This window comes from Elephas maximus, chromosome 5 (assembly GCF_024166365.1).
Source record: "Elephas maximus indicus isolate mEleMax1 chromosome 5, mEleMax1 primary haplotype, whole genome shotgun sequence".
Taxonomy (NCBI): Eukaryota; Metazoa; Chordata; class Mammalia; order Proboscidea; family Elephantidae; genus Elephas; species Elephas maximus.
The window spans coordinates 108800397-108815757 of NC_064823.1; the positions used below are offsets into that span (position 1 = coordinate 108800397).

The following is a 15361-nucleotide window of genomic DNA, read 5'->3' on the forward strand; positions in this document are numbered from 1 at the left end:
TTCCTTAACCGTATTTTCAGAACGTACATATTGGAAAAGATCTCACTATTAAAATATAAACATATAAATAAATAAATGTGTGTGTATGCGTGTGATGAACTAGTGTTCTAAGGGTATGTTGTTGTTAGGTGCTACTGAGTCAATTTCAACTTCTAGTGACCATGTGTGACAGAGTAGAACTGCCCCACAAGGTTTTCTAGACTGTAATCTTTACAGAAGCAGATCACCAGATCTTTGTCCGGTAGAGTGGTGGAGTGGCTGGCTTGGTTCGAACCACCAGCCTTTCTGTTAGCAGCCAAGTGCTTTTAACCAGGGCACCACCAGGGCTCAGAAGGTTAGTGTCATGTAAAAAGTTATGATGAGATCATGGAGCACCAAACAGGCCAAGTGACTTTGCCTCAGGTCCTACACAGTGTAGTGGCTGGGAAACATCTATCAAAGTCAAATCTTCTGCTTTCCGTCTGTGTATTTTCTCCTCCAGAAACTTTTGTGCTCAGAGTTTTAATTCAGTTTGATGATTCAAGAGTCTTTTTAAGCCCTGTCTTAAGATGCTTGCTTTTAATAAATTGATATTAAAAGTGGCTGATTAGAGAGAACAAAATAGAAGGCATGATGTGGGAGAAAGAGAATATACATTACAGCCCTGGAAATAGACACAAAAAAGAATCAACCCACCGATTTTTTTAAACCTAGCCTATCCACCCCCATGAAGTATACAGACGGGCAGGATAAAGAATGGACCCAGCATTTTCTCCCACTGGTTGCTAATGCTGGTGGCTGTCTCCTCTGGGGTTATAACCATGTACATACAAGTAGGAGTTGGGAATTATTATATTTCTGTGTGTGAACCAATAGTTACAAGTGAGGAGACGTAACATGTCACCACCATTGTTGTTGTTGTTAGGTGCTGTCAAGTTGATTTTCTGCTCATAACAACCCCATGTGACAAAGTAGAACTTCTCCATAGGATTTTCTTGTCTGTAACCTTTACGGGAGCAAATCATTAGATTTTTCTTCTGTGGAGCTGCTGGGTAAGTTCAAACTGCTAACCTTTTGGTTAGCAGCAGGGTGCTTAAATGTTGTGCCACCAGGGCTCCTTAGTATGTCACCACTAGTAGGAGAGTATTAGTGTTGATTTACTTCTGTGCAGTTCTATATAAAGTTGCACTGCACTTACTAGCATCTTTAAGGTCACTTTAAAGTCATTATAGTGCTCTCTCTTTACAAAAGGGGAAACTGAGACTCAGAGATCAAGATCTGTCCAAAGTTCTACAGCAAGTCCGGGTCCTCTAACTCCAAATCTCTTGTTTCTCCTATGGCATCCCACCTGCATCAGTCATGGTTTGTCAGTCTTTCAGGGACCATGGGCCTTGGTGAGAGAGAGTGCTAGGAGGGCCGTGACTCCGCTAAGAATCGTACTGTCGTGGGATGAAGCAGAGAAGAAACCAAAACAAAAACCAAACCCACTGCTGTCGAGTCAATTCCAACTCATAGCAACCGTATAGGACAGAGTAGAACTGCCCCATAGAGTTTCCAAGGAGCGCCTGGCAGATTTGAACTGCCTACCTCTTGGTTGGCAGCCGTAGCACTTAACCACTACGCCACCAAGGAGGGAAGAGAGAGCGTATTTGTGGAGCACTTGCTTTTTTCCAGGCACTTGATATCCTTTATCTCATGTCAGCTCTTTGTTTTATTTACACTAATAAACATTGCAGTCTTTCAGCTAAGGGTCCCAGCCTCTACTGCTATCCCTGGTGGTACTGGGTAGTGTCAGACTTTTAAATTTGTGTCATTCTCATTCCCCTTATTATGTGTAAAGTGGCACAAATGTGCATGCTTTTTCACAGTTCATACTATTTCTTCTGTGATTTGCCTGTTTATATCCTTTGCCTACTTTTCTACTTGGTTGGTTGTCTTTTTCCTTTTGATTTTCTTATTTTGTCACTTGTCTTTTGTCTTCGTATAGTCCTTTGTTGGTTTTATATGTTACAAATATCTTATACTTAGCCTAAGGCCTGTGTTTTCACCTTGTTTGGGGCATCCTTCAATTTTTCTAAAAATTTGAAAGCTTTGTGAGTTTTTTTTTTTTTTTTTTTCACATTTAGGTTTTAATACACCTGATTTTTTTTTTCCTTTTTCCCCCTGTATATTTTGTGATACTGGGATCACATTTTATTTTTTTCCAAACACCACTCGTTAAGTAGTTCTTCCCTTCCCTGCTGAATTTCCGGGCTGTCGTGGTCATATATCAGGTTTTCATATATACAGGGGCTGTTCATGGTCTCTCTGTTTTGTTCAGTTGATCTATTTGTCTATTCTTGAACTGATGCCATACTGTCTTAATTACTGTATATTTCTAATGAGCCTTGTTCTTCAAATTTGTTTTGGTTATTCTTGACCTTTTGCTGTCTCATAGAAGCTTGAGAATCAATTTGCTAATTTCACACACACACACTCTCCTCACTTTTGTGTTTTGATTAAAATTGTGTGGAATTAATAGATTAATTTTCAGAGAGTTGATATTTTTACAATACTGATTCCTAATGGAACTTGGGTTTGACCTGCCACAAGTGTATGAATACCAGAGCCTGCTTTGAGTCCTGAAACAACGCCTAGCTTCTGCCTGCCAGTGGGCCCGTGAATGAAGAGCTCTTTCCGAATGGCCATCCTTGACTGAACCTTGAGTTCATTACAGCAGATATTTTTCTCTATAGCAAGCCAAGGGGGATAATGATTATTGCAGTGCAATTTGCCAAGATTTTTTTCTAGCCGAGTGATCAAATACATGTAATTAGGCAGAAGACAGCATGTAAGAACAGTACAAGGGCCAACCTGGCTCTGACAGATGGATCCCAAGATGGCCTGAATGAGAACGTTACATGCACCAGAGCACAGTGAGCAGTCTGCGTGGGCTGGAAACTCTGTCAGCAAGACAAGGGATTCAAAAATAGAATAATGGGAAAACAAGAACAGTGTCTTCAAGCCTGCTGGGTTTGACATGACCCAGCCAATTTCATTCCAAAGATTACCCTCTTTCCTCTGATGTGTATTTTCTTATTCCTCCCAGCTTTCCTTCCATAAATACCTAAGGCCCAAAGAAAAACAGTCCCCAAATTGTAGATAGTAATAGCACAAATCCTTTATTCTGGATGCCTACGATACTGTTAAATGAGGTTTCTTTTTTTAGAGGATGAGAGCCTATTTCTTTTAACTCTTAATATTTTCAAGGAGATAAAATAAATAGCTGTATTATGTTAAACTACAGAAGCAAAAGTAATATTTGTGAGCAGGGGATAGAAATTGTGGTGATTGCTCATGACCTTAGCCATAGACATTGTCATGGTAAGTCCTTTATACTTCCAATTATAGAAAAACTCTTGAGAATTTTTTCTCTTTGTTCAAGAAGGAATAATGAATTTGAGGTTTACACATCAAACATGTTTTTAGGACAAATAAGATGGGCAAATATTCCCGACTTTTTAAAACTTGGAATACCCTAACCTTTGGTAATTTTTTGCACACAGAAATCCCTACCCTTCTAAAAGTACTCAATGGAATATATTTTTCAAATGGAAAATTTTAATATTTTGCATTGAGATTTTGAGGATATTTTCTGAAGCCTTCTGAGATAAGCCTATAAGGTCCACAAGTGAGAATCACTGCTTTGGAAGATGCATTTTACACCAAGAAGGAAAACAGATGGTCTGTGGTTTCTAAACCTGGCTGACCACCAGAACCAAGTATCGAGCTAAAAATTTAGATCCCCAGATGCCACTCCCGGAGATTCTGAATTAGCCATCTATGACAAGCAATTTTCTATGCTTTTGAGGCAAGCAACTTTCAACTTTTTACAAGTAACCTATTTCATTTTTCTGCTATAATTAATCATTCCAAATACATAGGTTCTATTTTCTTCTAAAACTGTAAGAGCTAGAAGACGAGTTAAAAGGATGCAGCATATGATATTAAAATCCAGTTAATTTAAGAATAAGAGAAGAATAAAGAAAAAAAAAATTCGATGTTTAAAAACCAAAACCAAACCCATTGCCATCGAGTTGATTCCAACTCATAGCGACTGTATAGGACAGAGTAGAACTGCCCCATACAGTTTCCAAGGAGTGCCTGGTGGATTTGAACTGCCGACCTTTTGGCTAGCAGCTGTAGTTCTTAATCACTATACTACCAGGGTTTCCTTTTGATGTACATAAACCCTAAATTCATTATTCCTTCTTGAGCGAAGAGAAAGGAATATAACAGTTCTCAGGTGTCTTTCTATAATTGAAAAGTTAAAGAAAGACAAAGAGTTAAATTTAAAGTCAGTAAAAGGCTCGTCCCATTTGAAATGTTTTGTTTTGTATTGCTTGGAAAATATGCCCAAGAATATCTGATAACAGAAGCCTGCGGAAAGGTCTTGCTCTAGTGGGAGCTGTAACTTTCTGTTGATAAGGAATTCTGTCCCCTTGGTTTTGTTTATTGGTGGTGATAGTTTTAGGATTTGATTTTTTTTTTTTTTTCCCTTGACTTTAGCAGAAGTTCAAGTCATTTTCCCATGGATTAACACTGGGAACTGACGAGAAAAGAAACATTTTCGAAAAGGTCAATGTTAAATCTTCATATTATGTCTATGCCAAGGATGAGATTTTGCCAAAGTTCCAAATATGTATATTGAAGGGGGAAGGGATTAGAAAGAGAAAATCTTAATTAAGTGCAGACTGAGTCTATAGAAATTGGGACACAACCAGATTTTCTGGGATAGGCCTTTAGTTCCTTAAAGAAAGGTGAGTTAAATGCATAATTAAATGAGATTCACACACTTGTAATGTATGGATATAGTCTCATGGAACAAAATTTAATCATTACAGATAAAATCACAAATTCCTTGCTGTTACCCTTTTCTAATTCCACTCCCGTTTCCATAAGTAACCCTTGTCACTGGTTTAGATATAGTCTTCTACACTCTTTTCTAAGCATTTGCACACAAATGTATGTGCAAAGGTATGCTTAGAATCATATAGGGCTTTTTTAAGCATGTATATCATACCATATATGTTATTCTGTGACTTGATTTTTCCACTTAATATGTCTTAGCATTCCTTTTAGGTTACCTCAGAGACCTACCTTGTTCTATTTTTAATGACCGCATAAAGTCCTATCTTATGAATTTAACCATTATTTATTGATGCACATATTAAGTAATTGTTTCTAATTATTCTCAACTACAAACCATGTATAATGACTACCCTTCTACATGTTTCTTTGTACTCAAGTAAGATTATATCTAGGATAGATTCCTAAAAGTATAATGGCTGGGTCAAAGGAACTGTATGTTTATAATTTTAGTAGCTACGAAGTATATTGCCCTCCAAAATGAATATACTAATGTATATACCTACCAACCCTGTACACTGTCACCACACTTTCATATTTTCAAGCTTTAAAATGTTTACCATTCTGACGGGGGAAAAGAACTGTTTTGTATTTTGATTTAATGAGATTCAATTTTTAATACCTTTTAAGAACTGTCATGTTAATAAATTCGCATACCCCATGTGCACACAGATACACACACATGCATGCAGAGGAAACCTTTGACCATATGATCATGTTAAGATTCACCATAAGTACACCTTATTGCAGTCTCCAGTCATTACTGCCTCCGGAGCCCAATTTTAAGACAGAATAGGTAACTACTGTGGCAACCAACTTTGTGCTAGATACTGGGGGGAAAAAGAAAACTACATATTCCAGGATCCAAGCTATTCACTAACAGAAAGAAGTTGTTCCATAACTCAAGAGCACTTGATAGTCTACATGGTCCTTTTCAGCTCTAACTTACTATGATTCTTCTATGAGATTAGCTAGTTGACAGTAATACACAGGGTCTTGAGGAAATGGGATTCAGTAGGGAGGAGATGGCCAAGAAAGATCTGCAGCTATAGTGGACACAGAAAGGCTTGATTACCTTTGGGCAGCACAGAGGCATTGGGTAACTACAGGGAGGGGTATCGGCTAGAGACCAACTTCCCCTGTCCACCAGTAGACCTTACCTTGCCTACCTATAGCTCTGCCCAGACGGATTTGTCTGATCAAGCATTAGGAGAGTGTACCCAGCCAAGTAACTGAAATGTACTGAAAACTAGATTAGAAAGTTGAAATAGCTCCTCCATGATGTCAGCTTAGACTGAAGAAGAGCAGCCAGCCCATTGTGTCCTTGAGAGCAAAGTATAGATAATAAATGTGCTATTAGAACAGCATTATGGTTGTTAGTTGACGGTGAGTTGGCTCCAACTCATGACAATTCCACGTACAACAGAATAAAACATTGTCTGGTCCTGTGCTATCTTCTCAATCATTGGTATGCTTGAGTTCATAGTTGCAGCCACTGTGTATTTTGAGTGCTGTCTTGGGTTGAATTCTGTTCCCCAAAAAATGTGTGTTATCAATCTGGCTGGGCCATGATTTCCAGTATTGTGTGGTTGTCCTCCATTTTGTGATTGTAATTTTACGTTAAAGAGAATTAGGGTGGGATTATAACACCCTTACCCACGTCACATTCCTGCTCCAACGTAATGGGAGTTTCCCTGGGATGTGGCCTGCACCACCTTTTATCTCTCAAGGGATAAAAAGGGAAGGGAAGCAAGCAGAGAGTTGGGGACCTCATACCACTAAGAAAGCAGTGCCAGGAGTGGAGAGTGTCTTATGGACCAGGGTCCCTGCATAGAGAAGCTCCTAGTTCGGGGGAAAGATTGATGAGAAGGCTGACAGAGAGAGAAAGCCTTCCCTTGGAGCTGCTGCCCTGAATTTGGACTTTAGCCTACTTTACTGTGAAGAAAGAAATTTCTTGTAGCTAAAGCCATCCACCTGCTGTATTTCTGTTACAGCAGCACTAGCTAACTAAGACAGGTGCCTTCTAGCCCAAGGAGCCCTGGTGGCACAATGGTTAAAAGCTACAGCTGCTAACCAAAAGGATGGCAGTTTGAATCCACCAGCTGCTTTTTAGAAACCCTATGGGCAGTTCTACTCTGTCCTATAGGGTAGCTATGAGTTGGAATTGACTCAAAGGCAACAGGCTCACCTTCCAGCAGCATATCGAACAATATTCTGTTGTGATCATAGGGTTTTTGTTGGTTAATTTTTGGAAGTAGATCACCAGGTCTTTCTTCCTAGTCTGTGTTAGTCTGGAAACTCTACTGAAACCTTTCTACCATGAGTGACCCTGTTGATATTTGAAATACCAGTGACATAGCTTTACGCATCCTGGCAACATGCATGTCACCAATGACAGACAGGTGGTGGGTTAGAACAATTCCAATGTTCTTGTGGAGAAACAAAGTCATGGCCCCTGTTTCTTTATATGTTAAAAGAACAATCTTTCTGACCATGTGATCTGGCATGGATTCTGAAAGTTGGAATAATATAGTTGATACTATTCTTTTATGCCTATGATCCCTTCTTTTACTGCTTACCCTATTTGTCAAGTTTCTGCTCTTTAATGTTAGACATTAGGGGCATGAGAAGGAGCCTACACTTCCAAGACATGGTTGTTAGAAGGCAATATCATTTTCAGTGTCCTCTTCCCCAGCCACCAGCTTTCGGCGTTGAACTCAACAACACTGTTGCAGTGTGGAAATCTTTTTAAAATGAGATAAGTAGTGATATGTCATTTCTCTGAATAATGAAATAACGAATTCTCAGTCTTGGTCTAAGCCAACCTAAAATTAGTATTGAAGTCTTATGCTATAATTACATTAATCCAGACTAAAAGAGACAGAATGTGTTTAAAATTACAGGTGTTATCTGTCATTCAATAAAATCCATTTGAGAATATTTTTAGTGCTTATTATCCTTGTCAGTTTCCAAGGATCTCATTTATCTGCTGAGTAATTATTTGCACCACTGACATTTTGACATCCTGGGGCTTTTATGTTTAGGCTCTTATTTCATTTATATTGTTTGGTAAATAAAATGTTCTCAGTGGGCTAAAAATAAAGATGTACCATATGTCTAAATTTACCCCTCCCATGTGGTTCTATTTTACACACATTGAAGTGTTGAGAGAACAAGGAAGCCGAGATGGGTTATGCAGGGTCTCTCTTCACGTCATCCCTATTATGCTAGATTTTCATTTACATAGTGGATAAGCCTGATACCTATCTTCAAAATGGATTTAAAAAAAAAAAAAAAAACCCTGAGTTACTAATACGTCTCCTTTAATATGAGATATTTAGAAGTCAGCACAGTCAGCAAGGCAAGCTCTTGATCATAGTGCAGGCTGGGGGCTACAGCTTGCTTTCTTGTGTCAGGCATACCATCTTGAGTCACCAGGCTACTCCCACAACTTTGTTTTGTTTTAATTATTTCTTACTATTTTAGAATGTTTTTCTTTAGTAGCAGCAGTTTAATGTCAAATTCAGATAATGCCAAATTCCCATCTGCTTAAAGCTTTTTTTTTTTTTTTGCTTTTCCCTTCCATGGAAGATGTATGTAGATAACTATAACTGCCTCTACAATTATCTATAGTCTTTGCTATATAGACAAATCCTATTTTGGTGAAGAATAGTCTCACGTCAAAAAAGCTCAGAATAGCTAAAATATTTCCAAGGCCAAGCCTCTGTGCCACTTGTTTCGGGCAATATTCACTAGAGTGAAATGCGCTCTCCTTGTGCCTCTGTCCCTCTCCCTTCTATAGTTCCCACCCTGAGATGTTGCTCAGTAAGAGTGCTACCTAAAGAGAACAAGCTAACTTTCACTGAGTGCCAAGTACTGTTTCAAGGCCTTTCCATATATTACCTCATTCACTCCCCCAGCAACTCTATGAAGAATCTACTGCTATCACTGCTACCACTGTTTCACAGATGAAGCCCAGAGAAGTTAGGTAACTTGTCCAGGCCCACTTAGCTAGTTGTTGGCAGAACCAGGAATCATACAAGTCTCCGTGACTCCTGAGATCAGGCTCCTAACCATCACACATTACCTCTCTTAAGTCAATGCCTCCAGCCAAGATGGTCATGCCCTTCCAGACCAGTTCCCATCTCTTTTCAGATCATATCAGCACTGGAATTGGAACTCTTACCCAAGATGACTCTCAGAGTACCACTCACTTTCCAACTTCTCCATCAGGGCCCATGGCCCACCCTCCTCCCCATTCCTTGATGAGATAGCTCAGCAGCCAGCCTTTTGCCAAATCTTCTGCAGCTTCTGCTCCTCCCTTTCCTTTTTCTTTGACTACCAGTTATCTCCTGTCTGCCACTTCGAGTCAAGATTTTAACCCTTACCTCTGCTTGCTGTGCATTCTAATCCTTCCACACAGAGAACCAGCTATAGAACCAGCAGTAGCTTCTCTTTAACTAATACAGAAAATTAACACGGCCTCCCAGCATTCACCATTCAGTGGGTAACTTGTCGCTATACCCATGCTTTTTGAGATTTCCTCATCTCTCATCAGGGCAGGCCCTGTGTTGAAGCTAGGCAGTCTGTCTCAGATGAAGCATTTGGAGCATGCCTTCTGCGTGCCAGATAAGTGAACCAGAGCGAATGTCTGACTTCCAGAAGTGCTCAGTCTAAAGGCAGAGACAGGTTCAACACAATGGGGTGATGCATCAATGCCGTATTTCTGGGAGCTTTGAGGCTAAGCCCCTGGGCGAGCAGGCCTAGAAGTGGAGCGTTTAGCTTTCCAGACTCTGCTACTGAGAAAGACCTATCCAAATAAGCTGCAGCAATTGCCAGAAAAGCAATCCATCCTGTCTGCCATGCACAGCTTTGTTTTTATTCAGAGTACTTATTACATTTTAGCATTTCATTCTATGTTTATTTGTTTACCTGTCCCCTGAACTAGGATTAAGAGCCATGAAGTAGGAACTTTGTCTTGTTTATAGTTGCATCCCCTAGAAACTGCACCTGGTACATAATAGGTACTCAACAAATAGATATTGAATTAATTTAGTTAGCTGGAAGTGACCTTCTGGAGCTGTGTTGAGAGCAGGTGTGGGGCCGCATACCACCTCTGCAGGAAAGAGCTGCAGGATTTAACAATGTCTTTCATGGGCTTGGAAAGAGTCACAGCACCTAAGGCTGTTAAATAGCCCAAAGAGAGGAATTGTGCCTTTGATTTCCAATGTAGGATTTGTTTCTTTTCCTAGACTCCGTGCACCTGGATAATGACCTAGCAGCCCCTAACCTGGAGACACTTCCACCCAGGAGAGCCATTTATTTCTTAACTTCCTGATGGGAAGGATCTCCTTCTGAAGTTCAGAATAGGACCCACATCTCTAAGTATAATCAGAACAAGCCTGAGTCATTCCAGAATCAGTTACTGGGTTGTAAAGGGCCTGACCTGGTGATGCTCACCAGCCCCTAAGCTTCCTTAGCAGCCTTGCTGACCTCTGCTACTTCTGTTCATTCTTCTGTCAGGTGACTGCTCAGTATTTATTGAGTGAGTGTGACGTGTCAGACGCTTATACAAGATCTGGTGAATATGACAAAGACTCACAGACAAGCCAAGGAGGCCAATGAGCAAATTGCCCCTCAGTCATCCTGATTTGGGGCACCACTTACCCCCAGAAAATGTGTGCTCCCTGCTTGGGCCTGAATTCCTGAGCCAGCTGCCAGGGGCTGCCGTTAACAACAGGGCAGAGCTGTTGTCCTGGCTTTCACTCGTGCTTTGATGTCATCAGCCAGTGGCAGCATGCTGCCATAGTTCTGTGTGCCAGGGCCAGGCATATGCCATATTCTTACAACGTACAAGTCTCAGCAGGAAGAGAATTACATTAATGGCACTTCTTTATTTTGCCATTATTTCTCATTTTCTTTCCTAGCTTTCCTTTCTGTACTGTTTTTTTTATTGTTGTTTTCTTTTCTTTGTGAATACTCCCAAGCCCTACCCAATCCTTACGCCAGCCACATAGCTCTTATCACACTGTACTGAAATTGCCAGTTTATTTGTCTGTAGCCTACACTAGACTGTCAGCTCCTCAAGGACAGGGTCCGTGCCTGTCTTGTTCACTCTGAGGATCCTATCACAGTGCCTGACACATGTATGCATGCCACACGTGTTTGGTGAATGACCACATGTCTTTCCCACCGAGTGTTCCTATGTTTAGCCGTTAGAGTAAGCTGGTTTCATATGCTTTTTGTAGACAGCATAGCACATTTACAAAGTTCAGACAAAGCCAGATTTGAAGCCATCTTTGTCACTTATTAGTATATAACTTTAGCTAAGTCCCTTTCTCCCTCTGAACCTCAGTTTTCCACATCTGTAAGACAGAGGTAACACCTAAGTTGAAATCGACTCAATGGCAGCGAGTTTGTTTATTTAAGAAAATTAAGTGTAATATCATGTATATATGTAAAGCATAGTAGTGATCAATGAATATTTGTTGTCACTTACCTTCTTTTTGGCTATATAGATTCTTAATTCGTTTTCTTCTTTATCATCCAGAGTTTGAAGGGCTAGTACTTATATCAGTTAGGATGGGCTAAGGTCCCTGGGTGACACAAATGGTTATGCACTCAGCTACTCACCTAAAGGTTTGTGGTTTGAACCCACCCAGCAGCGCCACGGAAGAAATGCCTGATGCTCTCCCTCTGTAGGGATTACAGCAGAGAAAGCCGAATGGAGCACTAATACTCTGTAACACATGGGCTCCCCGTGAGTTAGAATTGACTCCATAGCTATGGATTTTGTTTTGATTTTGGTTTTTTAGAATGGGCTAGTAACAAACAACCCCAAAAATCTCAGTGACTTTGAACAGCAATGATTGATTTCTCCTCTGTGTGGTATATATTTCAGGTCTGTGGGGGTCTGCCTGACAGCCAGAGGCCTCATCGTAATACATGCGTCCATGATCACTGAGGCAAGGGGAAGGGGACCCGGTGAATCCCATGCTGGCTTTTAAAGACTTCGACTCGGAAGTGGTACTTGTCACTGCCACTCATATTTTACTGCCCAAAGAAAAGCCCATGGTCCCAACTCATTCGGCACGGGTAGGGGTAGGAGTGGGGTATACAATCCTACCACACACCAGAAAGAGGAGAATGGGGATGTTGTTGAATACCAGTGACTACCCTAGCAGTATTGAAGATGAGTTGACTTTGAAGTACAATGATTTAAGTTACTTTGACCTGGATTGAGAGTGAGAATTGTTAAGCCAATGAATAAAATCAGTAAGATTATAATGGTGAATATTTAGCCTTTGAGAAAGAACAATTTTTTTTTTTAGGTAACCTTTTTTTTTTTAATTGTACTGTAGATGAAGGTTTACAGAACAAACTAGTTTCTCATCAGTTAATACATACATTGTTGTATGACATTGGTTAACAACCCCACGACATGTCAACACCCTCCCTTCTCAACCCTGGGCTCCCTATTACCAGCTTTCTCAAAAGAACAGATTATTTTAAGGATGTAAAATAAAGTGTTATTTAACTACCAGCCACTTTAGTTATAATCCACTGTTAAATATTCATCACAACAGGCAAGATCGCTGCTTATTAGCCTATTACTGATTAACCGTAGTGTCACTATGCATTTACAAGTAATAAAAGTACCTTCCTTTTCATATAACCTGGTATTTAGGCTTATCTTACTATAGGCTGCCTTTTCTCCTAGTTATTGGTTAAATTTGAGCAGTTTTACTGTACTTATGCTGTAATTTTTATCATAATCAATCAAGTGTTTACTGATTATCCACAGTGGTAAAACATAACATTTGAGAGCACAGGCTCTGGGTCCAGACTGTCCGCCTTCAAATTCTGGTTCCGCCGTTAATTGTCTTTGTGGCCTTGGGCAAGTTACTCAACATGTCTATGCCTTTTTTTTTTCTCACCTGTAAAACAGGTATGATGGTAGCACGTACCTCATAGGATAATTATGAGGATTAAATGAATTAATACATATAAAATACTTATGCTAGTGCTCAGCACATAGCAAGTGCTCAATGTATATTAACTATTATCATCATTTTTAGACACAGTAGGGAAATACAAAGGAAGTTTGTTGCAAGGAGGGATTTTTATGTTTTGTTTTCTGTTGTATCGGTGCTTAGAAGAGTGCCAAATGCCAGACACTCAGTAAATATTCGTCGATTGAATGAATGAATGAGCTCCCTCTGGTGGGATTTAAAAGCCAGCTTAATCCTTGATTCCTTCCTTGAAATAATAAGAGATTTTCCTTCCTTCCTTCTCCTAAAGCTAACTTGACCGGCATTGAATTTTCAGGATCTAGAACAGACGAGCCACTGACCTTCATAGCTGAGGGTTTTCATTTCCCTTTCACTTGCCAGCTCACTTTCAAAGAAATTCTGGCAGTGATGCCAATCCCAAGCTTTACTGACTTCCCTTCTCTTCACACCCTCAGTTGGTGACTCTGGCATTACAATATCAAACATCTGACAGCCGAGGCCATGCTTCAGTGGAATTTGGATGTTGTTGTGTTATTTAACATGGCTCTTTGCCCCATTTAATTTCATTGTGTTCTTACTGTCAGAAAGAGATGAGGTGGTACTGAAAATGTTTGGGCATGTGAAATTCAAAGCTGGTCTACTCTCTACCCCTAGCCAGCAGCCCCTTCCAGATGGCCTGCTTCCCTCCCAGGACCCAGGTATTCCACTAAAACCCCTCATCAGCACCAGAAGGTAGCCAAGCTTGTGGTTCTACCTTCCTTCCCAGTCTTCCTCATCCCCACGTGTGTGTGTGCGGGTGCGCTCTCTCTCCTCTTGCGCCTCCTGCCATGGACTCAGACCTCTGAGCTTCCTCAATGTCAGCTAGGCTGATACGTGAAAATGGTCCTAAACCAAAAATTATCTTTCTCTACTCTTGGCTGTGGACTGAAATTAGTCCTGTTTGGATTCCCTAGAGCAGTCATCTTTCAAAGTGAAGGACTACTCTCCTGCAGGTACATCTGGCAATTTTAGGTGGTTGAGGAGATGACTTTATGTGGTATGCAAGTATGCCTTTAAATAGCATCAGATCCCAGAGTAAGAATAAGTATTTTTCATTTTTCTGTCAATCACTGTCAGTCAAGGAGAAAGTCTCAGCTTGGAACTAGGCTGTTCTCAACCTTCTTGTTCATCTACCTTCTTAACAGAGAGCAGACCTTGGGCTCAGAGATTTGGTGGACAACAATATGCAGCTAGAATTAGTAATTTTTTTATTGTATTCATTTTTAGGGTTCCCTTTCTCCTTATACTTGTTTCCCACTTAAGGTATTGATATTCAATTCCCCTTTTAAATACATGTGAAGTAAGAAAAGTGAATTGATTTAAAGAATATTATTAAGTAAAGAAGGGAACAGATGTACGGTACAGGTATAAGATGGAAATCGTGAAGGTGCTACATGGATAGAATCAAGGACACACTGTTTTAAAGGAATAGCCAACAAAACATGGCTAAGCCACTGTACTGGGCACCACATTGGTCACGTGAGAGTATCCTATTACCCTTCTTCCTGGAGAGGAGTTGGTGGCATAAACACAAGTTGTAGACATTGGATGGTCAGCAGAACAGGCCAAACCTGTAAGCAACTCTGGAAGAGTACCAGAAGCTATAGGGAAGCTGGCTATTTGTTTATTCATGGGTCCACAGTGGTGAACGAAATAGGAAAGGTCTTTGCCTTCTACTGCTTGCGGGCAACACTAAACAAGGATATAGACTATTCTTCCAGCCAGTCTATTTTTGAAGCCAAAGTGATTCTGATCATGTCATACCTCTGCTCAAAATCCATCACTAGCTTTTCATCGCAGAGTGAAAATGTCCTCACCTTGGCTACAAGGCCCACGTGATCTGGTGCTGCCTGCCTCTCTTGCCTCCTCTGCTTCCCTTTCCCCCTTGTTTACTCCACTCCAGATGCTTGGCCTCCTTGCTGTTCCTGAAACCCCCTCTTCCCATTCCTGACTCAGGGCCTTTGCACTTGCTACTGCCTAGAAAGCTCTTCCCCAGGTATCTGCAGTGCTTGCCCACTCACTTCATAAAGATCTCTGCTAAAATGGCACCTTCTCCAAGGGGTGCCATTTTTTTTTTTTTTTGACCATATCCAAAATGTATTCCTCCATTTTTCTTCTGAGCTCTTATTTCTAATGACACATTATGTATGATTTATTTGTTCACTTATATATTGTCTGTTTCCCCTCCACTGAAATGTAGACTCCATGAGAGCAGAAACGTTGCCTTGTTTGTCCCCAGTGCCAGGCTAGTAGTTGTTAGTCAGCTCTGACTTATGGGGACCCCACATACAACAGAACAGTACATTGCCTGATCCTGTGCCATCTTCATGATTGTTGGTATGCTCGATTCTATTGTTGAGGCCACTGTGCTTTTTGAGTGCCTTCCAATGTAGCAGACTCATCTTTTAGCACTATATCGAACA

General features: G+C 40.5%; 1 protein-coding gene across 1 annotated transcript in view; it reads left to right on the forward strand.

The window, feature by feature from the left end:
* The window catches only part of SCFD2 (sec1 family domain containing 2), a 554994-nt gene that overhangs the window by 453707 nt on the left and 85926 nt on the right, over positions 1-15361 (forward strand). The gene's annotated exons all lie outside the window — the stretch shown is intronic.